The following is a 24871-nucleotide window of genomic DNA, read 5'->3' as shown; positions in this document are numbered from 1 at the left end:
TTCTCATACTATGTCTTCATCACCCAAAAGAAATGTTACATGACATGATGCTTCTTGTCTGAGCTTTTGCAGCCCCAGAAAGCTTCATTTAGGAAAGAAGTGTGGTCTCTGTGGCTTTATCGGTTGTTAACCAAAAAGGTTGGTGGTTCATGCCCACCCAGGGTAGAAAAGTGCATTTTTTCCTAATTTAACAGCAGTTAAACTACATATGTCACATGCAAGGTCATTTCCACCAACAGAAATGTATTTGACATGATGTTCTTACCTGAGCTTTTGCATGCCTAGAAGGCTTCAATAAGAAAGTCGTATGGTCTCTGTGGCGCAATAGGTTACCGCATTCGGCTGTTAACCAAAAGGTTGGTGGTTCAAGCCCACCCAGGGACATAAAGTGTCGTTCTTACCATTTTTTATTCAGTTAAACTACATATGTCTCATGCAAGGTCGTTCCCACCCAACAGAAATGTTATTTGACATGATGCTTCTTATCTGAGCTTTTGCATGCCCAGAAGGCTTCAAATAGAAAGTAGCATGGTCTCTGTGGCGCAATAGGTTAGCGCGTTCGGCTGTTAACCGAAAGGTTGGTGGTTCAAGCCGCCCCGGGACGTAAAGTGTTGTTCTTACGATTTTTACTGCAATTAAACTTCAAGCCCACCCAGGGACGTAAAGTGTCGTTCTTACAATTATTACTGCAATTAAAGTACATATTTCTCATACTATTTCTTTATCACCCAAAAGAAATGTTACATGACATGATGCTTCTTGTCTGAGCTTTTTCAGCCCCAGAAAGCTTCATTTAGGAAAGAAGTGTGGTCTCTGTGGCTTTATCGGTTTGTTAACCAAAAGGTTGGTGGTTCATGCCCACCCAGGGTAGAAAAGTGCATTTTTTCCTAATTTAACAGCAGTTAAACTACATATGTCTCATGCAAGGTCGTTCCCACCCAACAGAAATGTTATATGACCTGATGCTTCTTATCTGAGCTTTTGCATGCCCAGAAGGCATCATATAGCAAAACTGCATGGTCTCTGTGGCGCAATCGGTTAGCGCGTTCGGCTGTTAACCGAAAGGTTGGTGGTTCAAGCCCACCCAGGGACGTAAAGTGTCGTTCTTACACTTTTTACTGCAATTAAACTACATATTTCTCATACTATTTCTTTATCACCCAAAAGAAATGTTACATGACATGATGCTTCTTGACTTTTCTATTTGTCTTCAAATAGAAAAGTAGCATGGTCTCTGTGGCGCAATAGGTTAGCGCGTTCGGCTGTTAACCGAAAGGTTGGTGGTTCAAGTCCACCCAGGGACGTAAAGTGTCGTTCTTACGATTTTTACTGCAATTAAACTTCAAGCCCACCCAGGGACGTAAAGTGTCGTTCTTACAATTCTTACTGCAATTAAACTACATATTTCTCATACTATTTCTTTATCACCCAAAAGAAATGTTACATGACATGATGCTTCTTGTCTGAGCTTTTGCAGCCCCAGAAAGCTTCATTTAGGAAAGAAGTGTGGTCTCTGTGGCTTTATCGGTTGTTAACCAAAAAGGTTGGTGGTTCATGCCCACCCAGGGTAGAAAAGTGCATTTTTTCCTAATTTAACAGCAGTTAAACTACATATGTCTCATGCAAGGTCGTTCCCACCCAACAGAAATGTTATATGACATGATGCTTCTTATCTGAGTTTTTTCATGCCCAGAAGGCTTCATATAGCAAACTTACATGGTCTCTGTGGCGCAATCGGTTAGCGCGTTCGGCTGTTAACCGAAAGGTTGGTGGTTCAAGCCCACCCAGGGACGTAAAGTGTCGTTCTTATGATTTTTACTGCAATTAAACTACATATTTCTCATACTATGTCTTTATCACCCAAAAGAATTGTTACATGACATGATGCTTCTTGTCTGAGCTTTTGCAGCCCCAGAAAGCTTCATTTAGGAAAGATGTGTGGTCTCTGTGGCGCTATCGGTTGTTAACCAAAAAGGTTGGTGGTTCATGCCCACCCAGGGTAGAAAGGTGCATTTTTTCCTAATTTAACAGCAGTTAAACTAGATATGTCACATGCAAGGTCATTTCCACCCAACAGAAATGTTATTTGACATGATGCTTCTTATCTGAGCTTTTGCATGCCTAGAAGGCTTCAAATAAGAAGGTAGTACGGTTTCTGTGGCCCAATAGGTTAGCGAGTTCGGCTGTTAATCGAAAGGTTGGTGGTTCAAGCCCACCCAGGGGCGTGAAGTGTCTTTGTTTGCCATTTTTTATTCAGTAAAACTACATATGTCTCATGCAAGGTCGTTCACACCCAACAGAAATGTTATATGACCTGATGCTTCTTATCTGAGCTTTTGCATGCCCAGAAGGCTTCATATAGCAAAACTGCATGGTCTCTGTGGCGCAATCGGTTAGCGCGTTCGGCTGTTAACCGAAAGGTTGGTGGTTCAAGCCCACCCAGGGACGTAAAGTGTCGTTCTTACACTTTTTACTGCAATTAAACTACATATTTCTCATACTATTTCTTTATCACCCAAAAGAAATGTTACATGACATGATGCTTCTTGACTTTTCTATTTGTCTTCAAATAGAAAAGTAGCATGGTCTCTGTGGCGCAATAGGTTAGCGCGTTCGGCTGTTAACCGAAAGGTTGGTGGTTCAAGTCCACCCAGGGACGTAAAGTGTCGTTCTTACGATTTTTACTGCAATTAAACTTCAAGCCCACCCAGGGACGTAAAGTGTCGTTCTTACAATTCTTACTGCAATTAAACTACATATTTCTCATACTATTTCTTTATCACCCAAAAGAAATGTTACAAGATATGATGCTTCTTGTCTGAGCTTTTGCAGCCCCAGAAAGCTTCATTTAGGAAAGAAGTGTGGTCTTTTTCACCCAAAAGAAATGTTACATGACATGATGCTTCTTTTCTGAGCTTTTGCAGCCCCAGAAAGCTTCATTTAGGAAAGAAGTGTCGTCTCTGTGGCTTTATCGGTTGTTAACCAAAAAGGTTGGTGGTTCATGCCCACCCAGGGTAGAAAAGTGCATTTTTTCCTAATTTAACAGCAGTTAAACTACATATGTCTCATGCAAGGTCGTTCCCACCCAACAGAAATGTTATATGACATGATGCTTCTTATCTGAGTTTTTTGCATGCCCAGAAGGCTTCATATAGCAAACTTACATGGTCTCTGTGGCGCAATCGGTTAGCGCGTTCGGCTGTTAACCGAAAGGTTGGTGGTTCAAGCCCACCCAGGGACGTAAAGTGTCGTTCTTATGATTTTTACTGCAATTAAACTACATATTTCTCATACTATGTCTTTATCACCCAAAAGAATTGTTACATGACATGATGCTTCTTGTCTGAGCTTTTGCAGCCCCAGAAAGCTTCATTTAGGAAAGATGTGTGGTCTCTGTGGCGCTATCGGTTGTTAACCAAAAAGGTTGGTGGTTCATGCCCACCCAGGGTAGAAAGGTGCATTTTTTCCTAATTTAACAGCAGTTAAACTAGATATGTCACATGCAAGGTCATTTCCACCCAACAGAAATGTTATTTGACATGATGCTTCTTATCTGAGCTTTTGCATGCCTAGAAGGCTTCAATAAGAAAGTAGTATGGTTTCTGTGGCCCAATAGGTTAGCGAGTTCGGCTGTTAATCGAAAGGTTGGTGGTTCAAGCCCACCCAGGGGCGTGAAGTGTCTTTGTTGCCATTTTTTATTCAGTAAAACTACATATGTCTCATGCAAGGTCGTTCACACCCAACAGAAATGTTATATGACCTGATGCTTCTTATCTGAGCTTTTGCATGCCCAGAAGGCTTCATATAGCAAAACTGCATGGTCTCTGTGGCGCAATCGGTTAGCGCGTTCGGCTGTTAACCGAAAGGTTGGTGGTTCAAGCCCACCCAGGGACGTAAAGTGTCGTTCTTACACTTTTTACTGCAATTAAACTACATATTTCTCATACTATTTCTTTATCACCCAAAAGAAATGTTACATGACATGATGCTTCTTGACTTTTCTATTTGTCTTCAAATAGAAAAGTAGCATGGTCTCAGTGGCGCAATAGGTTAGCGCGTTCGGCTGTTAACCGAAAGGTTGGTGGTTCAAGTCCACCCAGGGACGTAAAGTGTCGTTCTTGCGATTTTTACTGCAATTAAACTTCAAGCCCACCCAGGGACGTAAAGTGTCGTTCTTACAATTATTACTGCAATTAAAGTACATATTTCTCATACTATTTCTTTATCACCCAAAAGAAATGTTACATGACATGATGCTTCTTGTCTGAGCTTTTTCAGCCCCAGAAAGCTTCATTTAGGAAAGAAGTGTGGTCTCTGTGGCTTTATCGGTTGTTAACCAAAAAGGTTGGTGGTTCATGCCCACCCAGGGTAGAAAAGTGCATTTTTTTCCTAATTTAACAGCAGTTAAACTACATATGTCTCATGCAAGGTCGTTCCCACCCAACAGAAATGTTATATGACATGATGCTTCTTATCTGAGTTTTTGCATGCCCAGAAGGCTTCATATAGCAAACTTACATGGTCTCTGTGGCGCAATCGGTTAGCGCGTTCGGCTGTTAACCGAAAGGTTGGTGGTTCAAGCCCACCCAGGGACCGTAAAGTGTTGTTCTTATGATTTTTACTGCAATTAAACTACATATTTCTCATACTATGTCTTTATCACCCAAAAGAATTGTTACATGACATGATGCTTCTTGTCTGAGCTTTTGCAGCCCCAGAAAGCTTCATTTAGGAAAGATGTGTGGTCTCTGTGGCGCTATCGGTTGTTAACCAAAAAGGTTGGTGGTTCATGCCCACCCAGGGTAGAAAGGTGCATTTTTTCCTAATTTAACAGCAGTTAAACTAGATATGTCACATGCAAGGTCATTTCCACCCAACAGAAATGTTATTTGACATGATGCTTCTTATCTGAGCTTTTGCATGCCTAGAAGGCTTCAAATAAGAAAGTAGTATGGTTTCTGTGGCCCAATAGGTTAGCGAGTTCGGCTGTAATCGAAAGGTTGGTGGTTCAAGCCCACCCAGGGGCGTGAAGTGTCTTTGTTGCCATTTTTTATTCAGTAAAACTACATATGTCTCATGCAAGGTCGTTCACACCCAACAGAAATGTTATATGACCTGATGCTTCTTATCTGAGCTTTTGCATGCCCAGAAGGCTTCATATAGCAAAACTGCATGGTCTCTGTGGCGCAATCGGTTAGCGCGTTCGGCTGTTAACCGAAAGGTTGGTGGTTCAAGCCCACCCAGGGACGTAAAGTGTCGTTCTTACACTTTTACTGCAATTAAACTACATATTTCTCATACTATTTCTTTATCACCCAAAAGAAATGTTACATGACATGATGCTTCTTGACTTTTCTATTTGTCTTCAAATAGAAAAGTAGCATGGTCTCTGTGGCGCAATAGGTTAGCGCGTTCGGCTGTTAACCGAAAGGTTGGTGGTTCAAGTCCACCCAGGGACGTAAAGTGTCGTTCTTACGATTTTTACTGCAATTAAACTTCAAGCCCACCCAGGGACGTAAAGTGTCGTTCTTACAATTCTTACTGCAATTAAACTACATATTTCTCATACTATTTCTTTATCACCCAAAAGAAATGTTACATGACATGATGCTTCTTGTCTGAGCTTTTGCAGCCCCAGAAAGCTTCATTTAGGAAAGAAGTGTGGTCTCTGTGGCTTTATCGGTTGTTAACCGAAAGGTTGGTGGTTCAAGCCCACCCAGGGTAGAAAAGTGCATTTTTTCCTAATTTAACAGCAGTTAAACTACATATGTCTCATGCAAGGTCGTTCCCACCCAACAGAAATGTTATATGACATGATGCTTCTTATCTGAGTTTTTGCATGCCCAGAAGGCTTCATATAGCAAACTTACATGGTCTCTGTGGCGCAATCGGTTAGCGCGTTCGGCTGTTAACCGAAAGGTTGGTGGTTCAAGCCCACCCAGGGACGTAAAGTGTTGTTCTTATGATTTTTTACTGCAATTAAACTACATATTTCTCATACTATGTCTTTATCACCCAAAAGAATTGTTACATGACATGATGCTTCTTGTCTGAGCTTTTGCAGCCCCAGAAAGCTTCATTTAGGAAAGATGTGTGGTCTCTGTGGCGCTATCGGTTGTTAACCAAAAAGGTTGGTGGTTCATGCCCACCCAGGGTAGAAAGGTGCATTTTTTCCTAATTTAACAGCAGTTAAACTAGATATGTCACATGCAAGGTCATTTCCACCCAACAGAAATGTTATTTGACATGATGCTTCTTATCTGAGCTTTTGCATGCCTAGAAGGCTTCAAATAAGAAAGTAGTATGGTTTCTGTGGCCCAATAGGTTAGCGAGTTCGGCTGTTAATCGAAAGGTTGGTGGTTCAAGCCCACCCAGGGGCGTGAAGTGTCTTTGTTGCCATTTTTTATTCAGTAAAACTACATATGTCTCATGCAAGGTCGTTCACACCCAACAGAAATGTTATATGACCTGATGCTTCTTATCTGAGCTTTTGCATGCCCAGAAGGCTTCATATAGCAAAACTGCATGGTCTCTGTGGCGCAATCGGTTAGCGCGTTCGGCTGTTAACCGAAAGGTTGGTGGTTCAAGCCCACCCAGGGACGTAAAGTGTCGTTCTTACACTTTTTACTGCAATTAAACTACATATTTCTCATACTATTTCTTTATCACCCAAAAGAAATGTTACATGACATGATGCTTCTTGACTTTTCTATTTGTCTTCAAATAGAAAAGTAGCATGGTCTCTGTGGCGCAATAGGTTAGCGCGTTCGGCTGTTAACCGAAAGGTTGGTGGTTCAAGTCCACCCAGGGACGTAAAGTGTCGTTCTTACGATTTTTACTGCAATTAAACTTCAAGCCCACCCAGGGACGTAAAGTGTCGTTCTTACAATTCTTACTGCAATTAAACTACATATTTCTCATACTATTTCTTTATCACCCAAAAGAAATGTTACATGACATGATGCTTCTTGTCTGAGCTTTTGCAGCCCCAGAAAGCTTCATTTAGGAAAGAAGTGTGGTCTCTGTGGCTTTATCGGTTGTTAACCAAAAAGGTTGGTGGTTCATGCCCACCCAGGGTAGAAAAGTGCATTTTTTCCTAATTTAACAGCAGTCAAACTACATATGTCACATGCAAGGTCATTTCCACCCAACAGAAATGTTATTTGACATGATGCTTCTTATCTGAGCTTTTGCATGCCCAGAAGGCTTCAAATAGAAATGTAGCATGGTATCTGTGGCGCAATCGGTTAGCGCGTTCGGCTGTTAACCGAAAGGTTGGTGGTTCAAGCCCACCCAGGGACGTAAAGTGTCGTTCTTATGATTTTTACTGCAATTAAACTACATATTTCTCATACTATGTCTTTATCACCCAAAAGAATTGTTACATGACATGATGCTTCTTGTCTGAGCTTTTGCAGCCCCAGAAAGCTTCATTTAGGAAAGAAGTGTGGTCTCTGTGGTGCAATAGGTTAGCGCGTTCGACTGTTAACCGAAAGGTTGGTGGTTCAAGCCCACCCAGGGACGTAAAGTGTCTTTGTTGCCATTTTTTATTCAGTTAAACTACATATGTCTCATACTATTTCTTTATCACCCAAAAGAAATGTTACAAGATATGATGCTTCTTGTCTGAGCTTTTGCAGCCCCAGAAAGCTTCATTTAGGAAAGAAGTGTGGTCTCTTTGGCTTTATCGGTTGTTAACCAAAAAGGTTGGTGGTTCATGCCCACCCAGGGTAGAAAAGTGCATTTTTTCCTAGTTTAACAGCAGTTAAACTAGATATGTCGCATGCAAGGTCATTTCCACCTTACAGAAATGTTATTTGACATGATGCTTCTTATCTGAGCTTTTGCATGCCCAGAAGGCTTCAAATAGAAGTGTAGCATGGTCTCTGTGGCGCAATAGGTTAGCGCGTTAGGCTGTTAACCGAAAGGTTGGTGGTTCAAGCCCACCCAGGGACGTAAAGTGTCGTCCTTACGATTTTTACTGCAATTAAACTACATATTTCTCATACTATGTCTTTATCACCCAAAATAAATGTTACATGACATGATGCTTCTTGTCTGAGCTTTTGCAGCCCCAGAAAGCTTCATTTAGGAAAGAAGTGTGGTCTCTGTGGCTTCATCGGTTGTTAACCAAAAAGGTTGGTGGTTCATGCCCACCCAGGGTAGAAAAGTGCATTTTTTTCCTAGTTTAACAGCAGTTAAACTACATATGTCACATGCAAGGTCATTTCCACCCAACAGAAATGTTATTTGACATGATGCTTCTTATCTGAGCTTTTGCATGCCCAGAAGGCTTCAAATAGAAAAGTAGCATGGTCTCTGTGGCGCAATAGGTTAGCGCGTTCGGCTGTTAACCGAAATGTTGGTGGTGCAAGCCCACCCAGGGACGTAAAGGGTCGTTCTTACAATTTTTACTGCAATTAAACTACATATTTCTCATACTATGTCTTTATCACCCAAAAGAAATGTTACATGACATGATGCTTCTTGTCTGAGCTTTTGCAGCCCCAGAAAGCTTCATTTAGGAAAGAAGTGTGGTCTCTGTGGCGCTATCGGTTGTTAACCAAAAAGGTTGGTGGTTCATGCCCACCCAGGGTAGAAAAGTGCATTTTTTCCTAATTTAACAGCAGTTAAACTACATATGTCACATGCAAGGTCATTTCCACCCAACAGAAATGTTATTTGACATGATGCTTCTTATCTGAGCTTTTGCATGCCCAGAAGGCTTCAAATAGAAAAGTAGCATGGTCTCTGTGGCGCAATCGGTTAGCGCGTTCGGCTGTTAACCGAAAGGTTGGTGGTTCAAGCCCACCCAGGGACGTAAAGTGTCGTTCTTACAATTTTTACTGCAATTAAACTACATATTTCTAATACTATTTCTTTATCACCCAAAAAAAATGTTACATGACATGATGCTTCTTGTCTGAGCTTTTGCAGCCCCAGAAAGCTTCATTTAGGAAAGATGTGTGGTCTCTGTGGCGCTATCGGTTGTTAACCAAAAAGGTTGGTGGTTCATGCCCACCCAGGGTAGAAAGGTGCATTTTTTCCTAATTTAACAGCAGTTAAACTAGATATGTCACATGCAAGGTCATTTCCACCCAACAGAAATGTTATTTGACATGATGCTTCTTATCTGAGCTTTTGCATGCCTAGAAGGCTTCAAATAAGAAAGTAGTATGGTTTCTGTGGCCCAATAGGTTAGCGAGTTCGGCTGTTAATCGAAAGGTTGGTGGTTCAAGCCCACCCAGGGGCGTGAAGTGTCTTTGTTGCCATTTTTTATTCAGTAAAACTACATATGTCTCATGCAAGGTCGTTCACACCCAACAGAAATGTTATATGACCTGATGCTTCTTATCTGAGCTTTTGCATGCCCAGAAGGCTTCATATAGCAAAACTGCATGGTCTCTGTGGCGCAATCGGTTAGCGCGTTCGGCTGTTAACCGAAAGGTTGGTGGTTCAAGCCCACCCAGGGACGTAAAGTGTCGTTCTTACACTTTTTACTGCAATTAAACTACATATTTCTCATACTATTTCTTTATCACCCAAAAGAAATGTTACATGACATGATGCTTCTTGACTTTTCTATTTGTCTTCAAATAGAAAAGTAGCATGGTCTCTGTGGCGCAATAGGTTAGCGCGTTCGGCTGTTAACCGAAAGGTTGGTGGTTCAAGTCCACCCAGGGACGTAAAGTGTCGTTCTTACGATTTTTACTGCAATTAAACTTCAAGCCCACCCAGGGACGTAAAGTGTCGTTCTTACAATTCTTACTGCAATTAAACTACATATTTCTCATACTATTTCTTTATCACCCAAAAGAAATGTTACATGACATGATGCTTCTTGTCTGAGCTTTTGCAGCCCCAGAAAGCTTCATTTAGGAAAGAAGTGTGGTCTCTGTGGCTTCAAATAGAAATGTAGCATGGTATCTGTGGCGCAATCGGTTAGCGCGTTCGGCTGTTAACCGAAAGGTTGGTGGTTCAAGCCCACCCAGGGACGTAAAGTGTCGTTCTTACGATTTTTACTGCAATTAAACTTCAAGCCCACCCAGGGACGTAAAGTGTCGTTCTTACAATTATTACTGCAATTAAAGTACATATTTCTCATACTATTTCTTTATCACCCAAAAGAAATGTTACATGACATGATGCTTCTTGTCTGAGCTTTTTCAGCCCCAGAAAGCTTCATTTAGGAAAGAAGTGTGGTCTCTGTGGCTTTATCGGTTGTTAACCAAAAAGGTTGGTGGTTCATGCCCACCCAGGGTAGAAAAGTGCATTTTTTCCTAATTTAACAGCAGTTAAACTACATATGTCTCATGCAAGGTCGTTCCCACCCAACAGAAATGTTATATGACATGATGCTTCTTATCTGAGTTTTTGCATGCCCAGAAGGCTTCATATAGCAAACTTACATGGTCTCTGTGGCGCAATCGGTTAGCGCGTTCGGCTGTTAACCGAAAGGTTGGTGGTTCAAGCCCACCCAGGGACGTAAAGTGTCTTTGTTGCCATTTTTTATTCAGTTAAACTACATATGTCTCATACTATTTCTTTATCACCCAAAAGAAATGTTACAAGATATGATGCTTCTTGTCTGAGCTTTAGCAGCGCCAGAAAGCTTCATTTAAGAAAAGATTTGTGATCTCTGTGGCGCTATCGGTTGTTAACCAAAAAGGTTGGTGGTTCATGCCCACCCAGGGTAGAAAAGTGCATTTTTTCCTAATTTAACAGCAGTTAAACTACATATGTCACATGCAAGGTCATTTCCACCCAACAGAAATGTTATTTGACATGATGCTTCTTATCTGAGCTTTTGCATGCCCAGAAGGCTTCAAATAGAAAAGTAGCATGGTCTCTGTGGCGCAATAGGTTAGCGCGTTCGGTTGTTAACCGAAAGGTTGGTGGTTCAAGCCCACCCAGGGACGTAAAGTGTCCTTCTTACGATTTTTACTCCAATTAAACTACTACATCTTTCTCATACTATTTCTTTATGACCCAAAAGAAATGTTACATGACATGATGCTTCTTGTCTGAGCTTTAGCAGCGCCAGAAAGCTTCATTTAGGAAAGAATTGTGGTCTCTGTGGCGCTATCGGTTGTTAGCCAAAAAGGTTGGTGGTTCATGCCCACCCAGGGTAGAAAAGTGCATTTTTCCTAATTTAACAGCAGTTAAACTACATATGTCTCATGCAAGGTCGTTCCCACCCAAAAGAAATGTTATATGACATGACGCTTCTTATCTGAGCTTTTGCATGCCCAGAAGGCTTCATAAAGCAAAAAAAAACATGGTCTCTGTGACGCAATCGGTTAGCACATTCGGCTGTTAACCGAAAGGTTGGTGGTTCAAGCCCACCCAGGGACGTAAAGTGTCTTTGTTGCCATTTTTTTGGCAGTTAAACTACATATGTCTCATGCAAGGTCGTTCCCACCCAACAGAAATGTTATATGACATGATGCTTCTTATCTGAGCTTTTGCATGCCCAGAAGGCTTCATATAGCAAGAAAACGTGGTCTCTATGGCACAATCGGTTAGCGCGTTCGGCTGTTAACCAAAAGGTTGGTGGTTCAAGCCCACCCAGGGACGTAAAGTGTCTTTGTTGCCATTTTTTATGCAGTTAAACTACATATGTCTCATGCAAGGTCGTTCCCACCCAACAGAAATGTTATATGACATGATGCTTCTTATCTGAGCTTTTGCATGCCCAGAAGGCTTAATATAGCAAAAATACAAGGTCTCTGTGGCGCAATCGGTTAGCGCGTTCGGCAGTTAACGGAAAGGTTGGTGGTTCAAGCCCACCCAGGGACGTAAAGTGTCGTTCTTACAATTTTTACTGCAATTAAACTACATATTTCTCATACTATTTCTTTATCACCCAAAAGAAATGTTACATGACATGATGCTTCTTGTCTGAGCTTTTGCAAACCCAGAAAGCTTCATTTAGGAAAGAAGTGTGGTCTCTGTGGCGTAATAGGTTAGCGCGTTCAGCTGTTAAGTGAAAGGATGGTGGTTCAAGCCCACCCAGGGACGTAAAGTGTCTTTGTTGCCATTTTTTAGTCAGTTAAACTACATATGTCTCATGCAAGGTCGTTCCCACCCAATAGAAATGTTACATGACATGATGCTTCTTATCTGAGCTTTTGCATGCCCAGAAGGCTTCAAATTGAAACGTAGCATGGTCTCTGTGGAGCAATCGGTTAGCGCGTTCGGCTGTTAACCGAAAGGTTGGTGGTTCAAGCCCACCCAGGGACGTAAAGTGTCGTTCTTACAATTTTTACTGCACTTAAACTACATATTTCTCATACTATGTCTTTATCACCCAAAAGAAATGTTACATGACATGATGCTTCTTGTCTGAGCTTTTGCAGCCCCAGAAAGCTTCATTTGGGAAAGATGTGTGGTCTCTGTGGCGCTATCGGTTGTTAACCAAAAAGGTTGGTGGTTCATGCCCACCCAGGGTAGAAAAGTGCATTTTTTTCCTAATTTAACAGCAGTTAAACTAGATATGTCACATGCAAGGTCATTTCCACCCAACAGAAATGATATATATGACATGATGCTTCTTATCTGAGCTTTTGCATGCCCAGAAGGCTTCATATAGCAAAAATACATGGTCTCTGTGGCGCAATCGGTTAGCGCGTTCGGCTGTTAACCGAAAGGTTGGTGGTTCAAGCCCACCCAGGGACGTAAAGTGTCGTTCTTAAGATTTTTACTGCAATTAAACTACATATTTCTCATACTATGTCTTCATCACCCAAAAGAAATGTTACATGACATGATGCTTCTTGTCTGAGCTTTTGCAGCCCCAGAAAGCTTCATTTAGGAAAGAAGTGTGGTCTCTGTGGCTTTATCGGTTGTTAACCAAAAAGGTTGGTGGTTCATGCCCACCCAGGGTAGAAAAGTGCATTTTTTCCTAATTTAACAGCAGTTAAACTACATATGTCACATGCAAGGTCATTTCCACCCAACAGAAATGTTATTTGACATGATGCTTCTTACCTGAGCTTTTGCATGCCTAGAAGGCTTCAAATAAGAAAGTCGTATGGTCTCTGTGGCGCAATAGGTTACCGCATTCGGCTGTTAACCAAAAGGTTGGTGGTTCAAGCCCACCCAGGGACATAAAGTGTCGTTCTTACCATTTTTACTGCAATTAAACTACATATTTCTCATACTATGTCTTTATCACCCAAAAGAAATGTTACATGACATGATGCTTCTTGTCTGAGCTTTTGCAGCCCCAGAAAGCTTCATTTAGGAAAGATGTGTGGTCTCTGTGGCGCTATCGGTTGTTAACCAAAAAGGTTGGTGGTTCATGCCCACCCAGGGTAGAAAAGTGCATTTTTTCCTAATTTAACAGCAGGTAAACTAGATATGTCACATGCAAGGTCATTTCCACCCAACAGAAATGTTATTTGACATGATGCTTCTTATCTGAGCTTTTGCATGCAATAAGAAAGTAGTATGGTCTCTGTGGCGCAATAGGTTAGCGCGTTCGGCTGTTAACTGAAAGGTTGGTGGTTCAAGCCCACCCAGGGACATAAAGTGTCTTTGTTACCATTTTTTATTCAGTTAAACTACATATGTCTCATGCAAGGTCGTTCCCACCCAACAGAAATGTTATATGACATGATGCTTCTTATCTGAGCTTTTGCATGCCCAGAAGGCTTCATATAGCAAAAATACATGGTCTCTGTGGCGCAATCGGTTAGTGCGTTCGGCTGTTAACCGAAAGGTTGGTGGTTCAAGCCCACCCAGGGACGTAAAGTGTCGTTCTTACAATTTTTACTGCAATTAAACTACATATTTCTCATACTATGTCTTTATCACCCAAAAGAAATGGTACATGACATGATGCTTCTTGTCTGAGCTTTTGCAGCCCCAGAAAGCTTCATTTAGGAAAGAAGTGTGGTCTCTGTGGCTTTATCGGTTGTTAACCAAAAAGGTTGGTGGTTCATGCCCACCCAGGGTAGAAAAGTGCATTTTTTCCTAATTTAACAGCAGTTAAACTACATATGTCACATGCAAGGTCATTTCCACCCAACAGAAATGTTACATGACATGATGCTTCTTATCTGAGCTTTTGCATGCCTAGAAGGCTTCAAATAAGAAAGTAGTATGGTCTCTGTGGCGCAATAGGTTAGCGCGTTCGGCTGTTAACCGAAAGGTTGGTGGTTCAAGCCCACCCAGGGACGTAAGGTGTCTTTGTTGCCATTTTCTATTCAGTTAAACTACATATGTCTCATGCAAGGTCGTTCCCACCCAACAGAAATGTTATTTGACATGATGCTTCTTATCTGAGCTTTTGCATGCCCAGAAGGCTTCAAATAGAAAAGTAGCATGGTCTCTGTGGCGCAATAGGTTAGCGCGTTCGGCTGTTAACCGAAAGGTTGGTGGTTCAAGCCCGCCCAGGGACGTAAAGTGTTGTTCTTACGATTTTTACTGCAATTAAACTTCAAGCCCACCCAGGGACGTAAAGTGTCGTTCTTACAATTATTACTGCAATTAAAGTACATATTTCTCATACTATTTCTTTATCACCCAAAAGAAATGTTACATGACATGATGCTTCTTGTCTGAGCTTTTTCAGCCCCAGAAAGCTTCATTTAGGAAAGAAGTGTGGTCTCTGTGGCTTTATCGGTTGTTAACGAAAAAGGTTGGTGGTTCATGCCCACCCAGGGTAGAAAAGTGCATTTTTTCCTAATTTAACAGCAGTTAAACTACATATGTCTCATGCAAGGTCGTTCCCACCCAACAGAAATGTTATATGACCTGATGCTTCTTATCTGAGCTTTTGCATGCCCAGAAGGCATCATATAGCAAAACTGCATGGTCTCTGTGGCGCAATCGGTTAGCGCGTTCGGCTGTTAACCGAAAGGTTGGTGGTTCAAGCCCACCCAGGGACGTAAAGTGTCGTTCTTACACTTTTTACTGCAATTAAACTACATATTTCTCATACTATTTCTTTATCACCCAAAAGAAATGTTACATGACATGATGCTTCTTGACTTTTCTATTTGTCTTCAAATAGAAAAGTAGCATGGTCTCTGTGGCGCAATAGGTTAGCGCGTTCGGCTGTTAACCGAAAGGTTGGTGGTTCAAGTCCACCCAGGGACGTAAAGTGTCGTTCTTACGATTTTTACTGCAATTAAACTTCAAGCCCACCCAGGGACGTAAAGTGTCGTCCTTACGATTTTTACTGCAATTAAACTACATATTTCTCATACTATGTCTTTATCACCCAAAAGAAATGTTACATGACATGATGCTTCTTGTCTGAGCTTTTGCAGCCCCAGAAAGCTTCATTTAGGAAAGAAGTGTGGTCTCTGTGGCTTCATCGGTTGTTAACCAAAAAGGTTGGTGGTTCATGCCCACCCAGGGTAGAAAAGTGCATTTTTTCCTAGTTTAACAGCAGTTAAACTACATATGTCACATGCAAGGTCATTTCCACCCAACAGAAATGTTATTTGACATGATGCTTCTTATCTGAGCTTTTGCATGCCCAGAAGGCTTCAAATAGAAAAGTAGCATGGTCTCTGTGGCGCAATCGGTTAGCGCGTTCGGCTGTTAACCGAAAGGTTGGTGGTTCAAGCCCACCCAGGGACGTAAAGTGTCGTCCTTACAATTTTTACTGCAATTAAACTACATATTTCTCATACTATGTCTTTATCACCCAAAAGAAATGTTACATGATATGATGCTTCTTGTCTGAGCTTTTGCAGCCCCAGAAAGCTTCATTTAGGAAAGAAGTGTCGTCTCTGTGGCTTTATCGGTTGTTAACCAAAAAGGTTGGTGGTTCATGCCCACCCAGGGTAGAAAAGTGCATTTTTTCCTAATTTAACAGCAGTTAAACTACATATGTCTCATGCAAGGTCGTTCCCACCCAACAGAAATGTTATATGACATGATGCTTCTTATCTGAGTTTTTGCATGCCCAGAAGGCTTCATATAGCAAACTTACATGGTCTCTGTGGCGCAATCGGTTAGCGCGTTCGGCTGTTAACCGAAAGGTTGGTGGTTCAAGCCCACCCAGGGACGTAAAGTGTCGTTCTTATGATTTTTACTGCAATTAAACTACATATTTCTCATACTATGTCTTTATCACCCAAAAGAATTGTTACATGACATGATGCTTCTTGTCTGAGCTTTTGCAGCCCCAGAAAGCTTCATTTAGGAAAGATGTGTGGTCTCTGTGGCGCTATCGGTTGTTAACCAAAAAGGTTGGTGGTTCATGCCCACCCAGGGTAGAAAGGTGCATTTTTTCCTAATTTAACAGCAGTTAAACTAGATATGTCACATGCAAGGTCATTTCCACCCAACAGAAATGTTATTTGACATGATGCTTCTTATCTGAGCTTTTGCATGCCTAGAAGGCTTCAAATAAGAAAGTAGTATGGTTTCTGTGGCCCAATAGGTTAGCGAGTTCGGCTGTTAATCGAAAGGTTGGTGGTTCAAGCCCACCCAGGGGCGTGAAGTGTCTTTGTTGCCATTTTTTATTCAGTAAAACTACATATGTCTCATGCAAGGTCGTTCACACCCAACAGAAATGTTATATGACCTGATGCTTCTTATCTGAGCTTTTGCATGCCCAGAAGGCTTCATATAGCAAAACTGCATGGTCTCTGTGGCGCAATCGGTTAGCGCGTTCGGCTGTTAACCGAAAGGTTGGTGGTTCAAGCCCACCCAGGGACGTAAAGTGTCGTTCTTACACTTTTTACTGCAATTAAACTACATATTTCTCATACTATTTCTTTATCACCCAAAAGAAATGTTACATGACATGATGCTTCTTGACTTTTCTATTTGTCTTCAAATAGAAAAGTAGCATGGTCTCAGTGGCGCAATAGGTTAGCGCGTTCGGCTGTTAACCGAAAGGTTGGTGGTTCAAGTCCACCCAGGGACGTAAAGTGTCGTTCTTGCGATTTTTACTGCAATTAAACTTCAAGCCCACCCAGGGACGTAAAGTGTCGTTCTTACAATTATTACTGCAATTAAAGTACATATTTCTCATACTATTTCTTTATCACCCAAAAGAAATGTTACATGACATGATGCTTCTTGTCTGAGCTTTTTCAGCCCCAGAAAGCTTCATTTAGGAAAGAAGTGTGGTCTCTGTGGCTTTATCGGTTGTTAACCAAAAAGGTTGGTGGTTCATGCCCACCCAGGGTAGAAAAGTGCATTTTTTCCTAATTTAACAGCAGTTAAACTACATATGTCTCATGCAAGGTCGTTCCCACCCAACAGAAATGTTATATGACATGATGCTTCTTATCTGAGTTTTTGCATGCCCAGAAGGCTTCATATAGCAAACTTACATGGTCTCTGTGGCGCAATCGGTTAGCGCGTTCGGCTGTTAACCGAAAGGTTGGTGGTTCAAGCCCACCCAGGGACGTAAAGTGTTGTTCTTATGATTTTTACTGCAATTAAACTACATATTTCTCATACTATGTCTTTATCACCCAAAAGAATTGTTACATGACATGATGCTTCTTGTCTGAGCTTTTGCAGCCCCAGAAAGCTTCATTTAGGAAAGATGTGTGGTCTCTGTGGCGCTATCGGTTGTTAACCAAAAAGGTTGGTGGTTCATGCCCACCCAGGGTAGAAAGGTGCATTTTTTCCTAATTTAACAGCAGTTAAACTAGATATGTCACATGCAAGGTCATTTCCACCCAACAGAAATGTTATTTGACATGATGCTTCTTATCTGAGCTTTTGCATGCCTAGAAGGCTTCAAATAAGAAAGTAGTATGGTTTCTGTGGCCCAATAGGTTAGCGAGTTCGGCTGTTAATCGAAAGGTTGGTGGTTCAAGCCCACCCAGGGGCGTGAAGTGTCTTTGTTGCCATTTTTTATTCAGTAAAACTACATATGTCTCATGCAAGGTCGTTCACACCCAACAGAAATGTTATATGACCTGATGCTTCTTATCTGAGCTTTTGCATGCCCAGAAGGCTTCATATAGCAAAACTGCATGGTCTCTGTGGCGCAATCGGTTAGCGCGTTCGGCTGTTAACCGAAAGGTTGGTGGTTCAAGCCCACCCAGGGACGTAAAGTGTCGTTCTTACACTTTTTACTGCAATTAAACTACATATTTCTCATACTATTTCTTTATCACCCAAAAGAAATGTTACATGACATGATGCTTCTTGACTTTTCTATTTGTCTTCAAATAGAAAAGTAGCATGGTCTCTGTGGCGCAATAGGTTAGCGCGTTCGGCTGTTAACCGAAAGGTTGGTGGTTCAAGTCCACCCAGGGACGTAAAGTGTCGTTCTTACGATTTTTACTGCAATTAAACTTCAAGCCCACCCAGGGACGTAAAGTGTCGTTCTTACAATTCTTACTGCAATTAAACTACATATTTCTCATACTATTTCTTTATCACCCAAAAGAAATGTTACATGACATGATGCTTCTTGTCTGAGCTTTTGCAGCCCCAGAAAGCTTCATTTAGGAAAGAAGTGTGGTCTCTGTGGCTTTATCGGTTGTTAACCAAAAAGGTTGGTGGTTCATGCCCACCCAGGGTAGAAAAGTGCATTTTTTCCTAATTTAACAGCAGTTAAACTACATATGTCTCATGCAAGGTCGTTCCCACCCAACAGAAATGTTATATGACATGATGCTTCTTATCTGAGTTTTTGCATGCCCAGAAGGCTTCATATAGCAAACTTACATGGTCTCTGTGGCGCAATCGGTTAGCGCGTTCGGCTGTTAACCGAAAGGTTGGTGGTTCAAGCCCACCCAGGGACGTAAAGTGTTGTTCTTATGATTTTTACTGCAATTAAACTACATATTTCTCATACTATGTCTTTATCACCCAAAAGAATTGTTACATGACATGATGCTTCTTGTCTGAGCTTTTGCAGCCCCAGAAAGCTTCATTTAGGAAAGATGTGTGGTCTCTGTGGCGCTATCGGTTGTTAACCAAAAAGGTTGGTGGTTCATGCCCACCCAGGGTAGAAAGGTGCATTTTTTCCTAATTTAACAGCAGTTAAACTAGATATGTCACATGCAAGGTCATTTCCACCCAACAGAAATGTTATTTGACATGATGCTTCTTATCTGAGCTTTTGCATGCCTAGAAGGCTTCAAATAAGAAAGTAGTATGGTTTCTGTGGCCCAATAGGTTAGCGAGTTCGGCTGTTAATCGAAAGGTTGGTGGTTCAAGCCCACCCAGGGGCGTGAAGTGTCTTTGTTGCCATTTTTTATTCAGTAAAACTACATATGTCTCATGCAAGGTCGTTCACACCCAACAGAAATGTTATATGACCTGATGCTTCTTATCTGAGCTTTTGCATGCCCAGAAGGCTTCATATAGCAAAACTGCATGGTCTCTGTGGCGCAATCGGTTAGCGCGTTCGGCTGTTAACCGAAAGGTTGGTGGTTCAAGCCCACCCAGGGACGTAAAGTGTCGTTCTTACACTTTTTACTGCAATTAAACTACATATTTCTCATACTATTTCTTTATCACCCAAAAGAAATGTTACATGACATGATGCTTCTTGACTTTTCTATTTGTCTTCAAATAGAAAAGTAGCATGGTCTCTGTGGCGCAATAGGTTAGCGCGTTCGGCTGTTAACCGAAAGGTTGGTGGTTCAAGTCCACCCAGGGACGTAAAGTGTCGTTCTTACGATTTTTACTGCAATTAAACTTCAAGCCCACCCAGGGACGTAAAGTGTCGTTCTTACAATTCTTACTGCAATTAAACTACATATTTCTCATACTATTTCTTTATCACCCAAAAGAAATGTTACATGACATGATGCTTCTTGTCTGAGCTTTTGCAGCCCCAGAAAGCTTCATTTAGGAAAGAAGTGTGGTCTCTGTGGCTTTATCGGTTGTTAACCAAAAAGGTTGGTGGTTCATGCCCACCCAGGGTAGAAAAGTGCATTTTTTCCTAATTTAACAGCAGTCAAACTACATATGTCACATGCAAGGTCATTTCCACCCAACAGAAATGTTATTTGACATGATGCTTCTTATCTGAGCTTTTGCATGCCCAGAAGGCTTCAAATAGAAATGTAGCATGGTATCTGTGGCGCAATCGGTTAGCGCGTTCGGCTGTTAACCGAAAGGTTGGTGGTTCAAGCCCACCCAGGGACGTAAAGTGTCGTTCTTATGATTTTTACTGCAATTAAACTACATATTTCTCATACTATGTCTTTATCACCCAAAAGAATTGTTACATGACATGATGCTTCTTGTCTGAGCTTTTGCAGCCCCAGAAAGCTTCATTTAGGAAAGAAGTGTGGTCTCTGTGGTGCAATAGGTTAGCGCGTTCGACTGTTAACCGAAAGGTTGGTGGTTCAAGCCCACCCAGGGACGTAAAGTGTCTTTGTTGCCATTTTTTATTCAGTTAAACTACATATGTCTCATACTATTTCTTTATCACCCAAAAGAAATGTTACAAGATATGATGCTTCTTGTCTGAGCTTTTGCAGCCCCAGAAAGCTTCATTTAGGAAAGAAGTGTGGTCTCTTTGGCTTTATCGGTTGTTAACCAAAAAGGTTGGTGGTTCATGCCCACCCAGGGTAGAAAAGTGCATTTTTTCCTAGTTTAACAGCAGTTAAACTAGATATGTCGCATGCAAGGTCATTTCCACCTTACAGAAATGTTATTTGACATGATGCTTCTTATCTGAGCTTTTGCATGCCCAGAAGGCTTCAAATAGAAGTGTAGCATGGTCTCTGTGGCGCAATAGGTTAGCGCGTTAGGCTGTTAACCGAAAGGTTGGTGGTTCAAGCCCACCCAGGGACGTAAAGTGTCGTCCTTACGATTTTTACTGCAATTAAACTACATATTTCTCATACTATGTCTTTATCACCCAAAATAAATGTTACATGACATGATGCTTCTTGTCTGAGCTTTTGCAGCCCCAGAAAGCTTCATTTAGGAAAGAAGTGTGGTCTCTGTGGCTTCATCGGTTGTTAACCAAAAAGGTTGGTGGTTCATGCCCACCCAGGGTAGAAAAGTGCATTTTTTCCTAGTTTAACAGCAGTTAAACTACATATGTCACATGCAAGGTCATTTCCACCCAACAGAAATGTTATTTGACATGATGCTTCTTATCTGAGCTTTTGCATGCCCAGAAGGCTTCAAATAGAAAAGTAGCATGGTCTCTGTGGCGCAATAGGTTAGCGCGTTCGGCTGTTAACCGAAATGTTGGTGGTGCAAGCCCACCCAGGGACGTAAAGGGTCGTTCTTACAATTTTTACTGCAATTAAACTACATATTTCTCATACTATGTCTTTATCACCCAAAAGAAATGTTACATGACATGATGCTTCTTGTCTGAGCTTTTGCAGCCCCAGAAAGCTTCATTTAGGAAAGAAGTGTGGTCTCTGTGGCGCTATCGGTTGTTAACCAAAAAGGTTGGTGGTTCATGCCCACCCAGGGTAGAAAAGTGCATTTTTTCCTAATTTAACAGCAGTTAAACTACATATGTCACATGCAAGGTCATTTCCACCCAACAGAAATGTTATTTGACATGATGCTTCTTATCTGAGCTTTTGCATGCCCAGAAGGCTTCAAATAGAAAAGTAGCATGGTCTCTGTGGCGCAATCGGTTAGCGCGTTCGGCTGTTAACCGAAAGGTTGGTGGTTCAAGCCCACCCAGGGACGTAAAGTGTCGTTCTTACAATTTTTACTGCAATTAAACTACATATTTCTAATACTATTTCTTTATCACCCAAAAAAAATGTTACATGACATGATGCTTCTTGTCTGAGCTTTTGCAGCCCCAGAAAGCTTCATTTAGGAAAGATGTGTGGTCTCTGTGGCGCTATCGGTTGTTAACCAAAAAGGTTGGTGGTTCATGCCCACCCAGGGTAGAAAGGTGCATTTTTTCCTAATTTAACAGCAGTTAAACTAGATATGTCACATGCAAGGTCATTTCCACCCAACAGAAATGTTATTTGACATGATGCTTCTTATCTGAGCTTTTGCATGCCTAGAAGGCTTCAAATAAGAAAGTAGTATGGTTTCTGTGGCCCAATAGGTTAGCGAGTTCGGCTGTTAATCGAAAGGTTGGTGGTTCAAGCCCACCCAGGGGCGTGAAGTGTCTTTGTTGCCATTTTTTATTCAGTAAAACTACATATGTCTCATGCAAGGTCGTTCACACCCAACAGAAATGTTATATGACCTGATGCTTCTTATCTGAGCTTTTGCATGCCCAGAAGGCTTCATATAGCAAAACTGCATGGTCTCTGTGGCGCAATCGGTTAGCGCGTTCGGCTGTTAACCGAAAGGTTGGTGGTTCAAGCCCACCCAGGGACGTAAAGTGTCGTTCTTACACTTTTTACTGCAATTAAACTACATATTTCTCATACTATTTCTTTATCACCCAAAAGAAATGTTACATGACATGATGCTTCTTGACTTTTCTATTTGTCTTCAAATAGAAAAGTAGCATGGTCTCTGTGGCGCAATAGGTTAGCGCGTTCGGCTGTTAACCGAAAGGTTGGTGGTTCAAGTCCACCCAGGGACGTAAAGTGTCGTTCTTACGATTTTTACTGCAATTAAACTTCAAGCCCACCCAGGGACGTAAAGTGTCGTTCTTACAATTCTTACTGCAATTAAACTACATATTTCTCATACTATTTCTTTATCACCCAAAAGAAATGTTACATGACATGATGCTTCTTGTCTGAGCTTTTGCAGCCCCAGAAAGCTTCATTTAGGAAAGAAGTGTGGTCTCTGTGGCTTCAAATAGAAATGTAGCATGGTATCTGTGGCGCAATCGGTTAGCGCGTTCGGCTGTTAACCGAAAGGTTGGTGGTTCAAGCCCACCCAGGGACGTAAAGTGTCGTTCTTACGATTTTTACTGCAATTAAACTTCAAGCCCACCCAGGGACGTAAAGTGTCGTTCTTACAATTATTACTGCAATTAAAGTACATATTTCTCATACTATTTCTTTATCACCCAAAAGAAATGTTACATGACATGATGCTTCTTGTCTGAGCTTTTTCAGCCCCAGAAAGCTTCATTTAGGAAAGAAGTGTGGTCTCTGTGGCTTTATCGGTTGTTAACCAAAAAGGTTGGTGGTTCATGCCCACCCAGGGTAGAAAAGTGCATTTTTTCCTAATTTAACAGCAGTTAAACTACATATGTCTCATGCAAGGTCGTTCCCACCCAACAGAAATGTTATATGACATGATGCTTCTTATCTGAGTTTTTGCATGCCCAGAAGGCTTCATATAGCAAACTTACATGGTCTCTGTGGCGCAATCGGTTAGCGCGTTCGGCTGTTAACCGAAAGGTTGGTGGTTCAAGCCCACCCAGGGACGTAAAGTGTCTTTGTTGCCATTTTTTATTCAGTTAAACTACATATGTCTCATACTATTTCTTTATCACCCAAAAGAAATGTTACAAGATATGATGCTTCTTGTCTGAGCTTTAGCAGCGCCAGAAAGCTTCATTTAAGAAAAGATTTGTGATCTCTGTGGCGCTATCGGTTGTTAACCAAAAAGGTTGGTGGTTCATGCCCACCCAGGGTAGAAAAGTGCATTTTTTCCTAATTTAACAGCAGTTAAACTACATATGTCACATGCAAGGTCATTTCCACCCAACAGAAATGTTATTTGACATGATGCTTCTTATCTGAGCTTTTGCATGCCCAGAAGGCTTCAAATAGAAAAGTAGCATGGTCTCTGTGGCGCAATAGGTTAGCGCGTTCGGTTGTTAACCGAAAGGTTGGTGGTTCAAGCCCACCCAGGGACGTAAAGTGTCCTTCTTACGATTTTTACTCCAATTAAACTACTACATCTTTCTCATACTATTTCTTTATGACCCAAAAGAAATGTTACATGACATGATGCTTCTTGTCTGAGCTTTAGCAGCGCCAGAAAGCTTCATTTAGGAAAGAATTGTGGTCTCTGTGGCGCTATCGGTTGTTAGCCAAAAAGGTTGGTGGTTCATGCCCACCCAGGGTAGAAAAGTGCATTTTTCCTAATTTAACAGCAGTTAAACTACATATGTCTCATGCAAGGTCGTTCCCACCCAAAAGAAATGTTATATGACATGACGCTTCTTATCTGAGCTTTTGCATGCCCAGAAGGCTTCATAAAGCAAAAAAAACATGGTCTCTGTGACGCAATCGGTTAGCACATTCGGCTGTTAACCGAAAGGTTGGTGGTTCAAGCCCACCCAGGGACGTAAAGTGTCTTTGTTGCCATTTTTTTGGCAGTTAAACTACATATGTCTCATGCAAGGTCGTTCCCACCCAACAGAAATGTTATATGACATGATGCTTCTTATCTGAGCTTTTGCATGCCCAGAAGGCTTCATATAGCAAGAAAACGTGGTCTCTATGGCACAATCGGTTAGCGCGTTCGGCTGTTAACCAAAAGGTTGGTGGTTCAAGCCCACCCAGGGACGTAAAGTGTCTTTGTTGCCATTTTTTATGCAGTTAAACTACATATGTCTCATGCAAGGTCGTTCCCACCCAACAGAAATGTTATATGACATGATGCTTCTTATCTGAGCTTTTGCATGCCCAGAAGGCTTAATATAGCAAAAATACAAGGTCTCTGTGGCGCAATCGGTTAGCGCGTTCGGCAGTTAACGGAAAGGTTGGTGGTTCAAGCCCACCCAGGGACGTAAAGTGTCGTTCTTACAATTTTTACTGCAATTAAACTACATATTTCTCATACTATTTCTTTATCACCCAAAAGAAATGTTACATGACATGATGCTTCTTGTCTGAGCTTTTGCAAACCCAGAAAGCTTCATTTAGGAAAGAAGTGTGGTCTCTGTGGCGTAATAGGTTAGCGCGTTCAGCTGTTAAGTGAAAGGATGGTGGTTCAAGCCCACCCAGGGACGTAAAGTGTCTTTGTTGCCATTTTTTAGTCAGTTAAACTACATATGTCTCATGCAAGGTCGTTCCCA

At 41.6% G+C, this 24871-nt stretch overlaps 33 non-coding genes across 33 annotated transcripts; all 33 read left to right on the top strand.

Annotated features, from left to right (window-relative positions):
* The first annotated feature begins 1019 nt into the window (after window positions 1–1019).
* On the top strand, window positions 1020–1093 carry trnan-guu (transfer RNA asparagine (anticodon GUU)). Its single transcript has one exon. It is a non-coding gene; the product is annotated as a tRNA-Asn (tRNA).
* A 137-nt stretch (window positions 1094–1230) lies between these two features.
* Window positions 1231–1304, top strand: trnan-guu (transfer RNA asparagine (anticodon GUU)). The gene has a single exon. It is a non-coding gene; the product is annotated as a tRNA-Asn (tRNA).
* A 415-nt stretch (window positions 1305–1719) lies between these two features.
* Window positions 1720–1793, top strand: trnan-guu (transfer RNA asparagine (anticodon GUU)). Its single transcript has one exon. It is a non-coding gene; the product is annotated as a tRNA-Asn (tRNA).
* A 581-nt stretch (window positions 1794–2374) lies between these two features.
* trnan-guu (transfer RNA asparagine (anticodon GUU)) lies at window positions 2375–2448 on the top strand. Its single transcript has one exon. It is a non-coding gene; the product is annotated as a tRNA-Asn (tRNA).
* Window positions 2449–2585: 137 nt separating this feature from the next.
* Window positions 2586–2659, top strand: trnan-guu (transfer RNA asparagine (anticodon GUU)). The gene has a single exon. It is a non-coding gene; the product is annotated as a tRNA-Asn (tRNA).
* Window positions 2660–3167: 508 nt separating this feature from the next.
* trnan-guu (transfer RNA asparagine (anticodon GUU)) lies at window positions 3168–3241 on the top strand. The gene has a single exon. It is a non-coding gene; the product is annotated as a tRNA-Asn (tRNA).
* Window positions 3242–3820: 579 nt separating this feature from the next.
* On the top strand, window positions 3821–3894 carry trnan-guu (transfer RNA asparagine (anticodon GUU)). Its single transcript has one exon. It is a non-coding gene; the product is annotated as a tRNA-Asn (tRNA).
* A 627-nt stretch (window positions 3895–4521) lies between these two features.
* On the top strand, window positions 4522–4595 carry trnan-guu (transfer RNA asparagine (anticodon GUU)). Its single transcript has one exon. It is a non-coding gene; the product is annotated as a tRNA-Asn (tRNA).
* A 580-nt stretch (window positions 4596–5175) lies between these two features.
* Window positions 5176–5249, top strand: trnan-guu (transfer RNA asparagine (anticodon GUU)). Its single transcript has one exon. It is a non-coding gene; the product is annotated as a tRNA-Asn (tRNA).
* A 136-nt stretch (window positions 5250–5385) lies between these two features.
* trnan-guu (transfer RNA asparagine (anticodon GUU)) lies at window positions 5386–5459 on the top strand. The gene has a single exon. It is a non-coding gene; the product is annotated as a tRNA-Asn (tRNA).
* Window positions 5460–5873: 414 nt separating this feature from the next.
* trnan-guu (transfer RNA asparagine (anticodon GUU)) lies at window positions 5874–5947 on the top strand. The gene has a single exon. It is a non-coding gene; the product is annotated as a tRNA-Asn (tRNA).
* Window positions 5948–6528: 581 nt separating this feature from the next.
* On the top strand, window positions 6529–6602 carry trnan-guu (transfer RNA asparagine (anticodon GUU)). The gene has a single exon. It is a non-coding gene; the product is annotated as a tRNA-Asn (tRNA).
* A 137-nt stretch (window positions 6603–6739) lies between these two features.
* Window positions 6740–6813, top strand: trnan-guu (transfer RNA asparagine (anticodon GUU)). The gene has a single exon. It is a non-coding gene; the product is annotated as a tRNA-Asn (tRNA).
* A 1934-nt stretch (window positions 6814–8747) lies between these two features.
* On the top strand, window positions 8748–8821 carry trnan-guu (transfer RNA asparagine (anticodon GUU)). The gene has a single exon. It is a non-coding gene; the product is annotated as a tRNA-Asn (tRNA).
* Window positions 8822–9401: 580 nt separating this feature from the next.
* On the top strand, window positions 9402–9475 carry trnan-guu (transfer RNA asparagine (anticodon GUU)). Its single transcript has one exon. It is a non-coding gene; the product is annotated as a tRNA-Asn (tRNA).
* A 137-nt stretch (window positions 9476–9612) lies between these two features.
* On the top strand, window positions 9613–9686 carry trnan-guu (transfer RNA asparagine (anticodon GUU)). The gene has a single exon. It is a non-coding gene; the product is annotated as a tRNA-Asn (tRNA).
* A 726-nt stretch (window positions 9687–10412) lies between these two features.
* On the top strand, window positions 10413–10486 carry trnan-guu (transfer RNA asparagine (anticodon GUU)). The gene has a single exon. It is a non-coding gene; the product is annotated as a tRNA-Asn (tRNA).
* A 2118-nt stretch (window positions 10487–12604) lies between these two features.
* trnan-guu (transfer RNA asparagine (anticodon GUU)) lies at window positions 12605–12678 on the top strand. Its single transcript has one exon. It is a non-coding gene; the product is annotated as a tRNA-Asn (tRNA).
* A 2142-nt stretch (window positions 12679–14820) lies between these two features.
* On the top strand, window positions 14821–14894 carry trnan-guu (transfer RNA asparagine (anticodon GUU)). Its single transcript has one exon. It is a non-coding gene; the product is annotated as a tRNA-Asn (tRNA).
* Window positions 14895–15031: 137 nt separating this feature from the next.
* On the top strand, window positions 15032–15105 carry trnan-guu (transfer RNA asparagine (anticodon GUU)). Its single transcript has one exon. It is a non-coding gene; the product is annotated as a tRNA-Asn (tRNA).
* A 415-nt stretch (window positions 15106–15520) lies between these two features.
* Window positions 15521–15594, top strand: trnan-guu (transfer RNA asparagine (anticodon GUU)). The gene has a single exon. It is a non-coding gene; the product is annotated as a tRNA-Asn (tRNA).
* Window positions 15595–15952: 358 nt separating this feature from the next.
* Window positions 15953–16026, top strand: trnan-guu (transfer RNA asparagine (anticodon GUU)). Its single transcript has one exon. It is a non-coding gene; the product is annotated as a tRNA-Asn (tRNA).
* A 580-nt stretch (window positions 16027–16606) lies between these two features.
* On the top strand, window positions 16607–16680 carry trnan-guu (transfer RNA asparagine (anticodon GUU)). The gene has a single exon. It is a non-coding gene; the product is annotated as a tRNA-Asn (tRNA).
* Window positions 16681–17306: 626 nt separating this feature from the next.
* trnan-guu (transfer RNA asparagine (anticodon GUU)) lies at window positions 17307–17380 on the top strand. Its single transcript has one exon. It is a non-coding gene; the product is annotated as a tRNA-Asn (tRNA).
* A 580-nt stretch (window positions 17381–17960) lies between these two features.
* Window positions 17961–18034, top strand: trnan-guu (transfer RNA asparagine (anticodon GUU)). The gene has a single exon. It is a non-coding gene; the product is annotated as a tRNA-Asn (tRNA).
* A 137-nt stretch (window positions 18035–18171) lies between these two features.
* On the top strand, window positions 18172–18245 carry trnan-guu (transfer RNA asparagine (anticodon GUU)). Its single transcript has one exon. It is a non-coding gene; the product is annotated as a tRNA-Asn (tRNA).
* Window positions 18246–18660: 415 nt separating this feature from the next.
* On the top strand, window positions 18661–18734 carry trnan-guu (transfer RNA asparagine (anticodon GUU)). The gene has a single exon. It is a non-coding gene; the product is annotated as a tRNA-Asn (tRNA).
* A 580-nt stretch (window positions 18735–19314) lies between these two features.
* Window positions 19315–19388, top strand: trnan-guu (transfer RNA asparagine (anticodon GUU)). Its single transcript has one exon. It is a non-coding gene; the product is annotated as a tRNA-Asn (tRNA).
* Window positions 19389–19525: 137 nt separating this feature from the next.
* On the top strand, window positions 19526–19599 carry trnan-guu (transfer RNA asparagine (anticodon GUU)). Its single transcript has one exon. It is a non-coding gene; the product is annotated as a tRNA-Asn (tRNA).
* A 1933-nt stretch (window positions 19600–21532) lies between these two features.
* On the top strand, window positions 21533–21606 carry trnan-guu (transfer RNA asparagine (anticodon GUU)). The gene has a single exon. It is a non-coding gene; the product is annotated as a tRNA-Asn (tRNA).
* A 580-nt stretch (window positions 21607–22186) lies between these two features.
* Window positions 22187–22260, top strand: trnan-guu (transfer RNA asparagine (anticodon GUU)). Its single transcript has one exon. It is a non-coding gene; the product is annotated as a tRNA-Asn (tRNA).
* A 137-nt stretch (window positions 22261–22397) lies between these two features.
* trnan-guu (transfer RNA asparagine (anticodon GUU)) lies at window positions 22398–22471 on the top strand. The gene has a single exon. It is a non-coding gene; the product is annotated as a tRNA-Asn (tRNA).
* A 726-nt stretch (window positions 22472–23197) lies between these two features.
* On the top strand, window positions 23198–23271 carry trnan-guu (transfer RNA asparagine (anticodon GUU)). Its single transcript has one exon. It is a non-coding gene; the product is annotated as a tRNA-Asn (tRNA).
* The last annotated feature ends 1600 nt before the right edge of the window (window positions 23272–24871 follow it).

The sequence above is a fragment of the Denticeps clupeoides genome, unplaced genomic scaffold, assembly GCF_900700375.1.
Source record: "Denticeps clupeoides unplaced genomic scaffold, fDenClu1.1, whole genome shotgun sequence".
NCBI lineage: Eukaryota > Metazoa > Chordata > Actinopteri > Clupeiformes > Denticipitidae > Denticeps > Denticeps clupeoides.
Note: the sequence above shows the minus strand (reverse complement) of the source record. Positions and strands in the feature narration are given on the sequence as shown.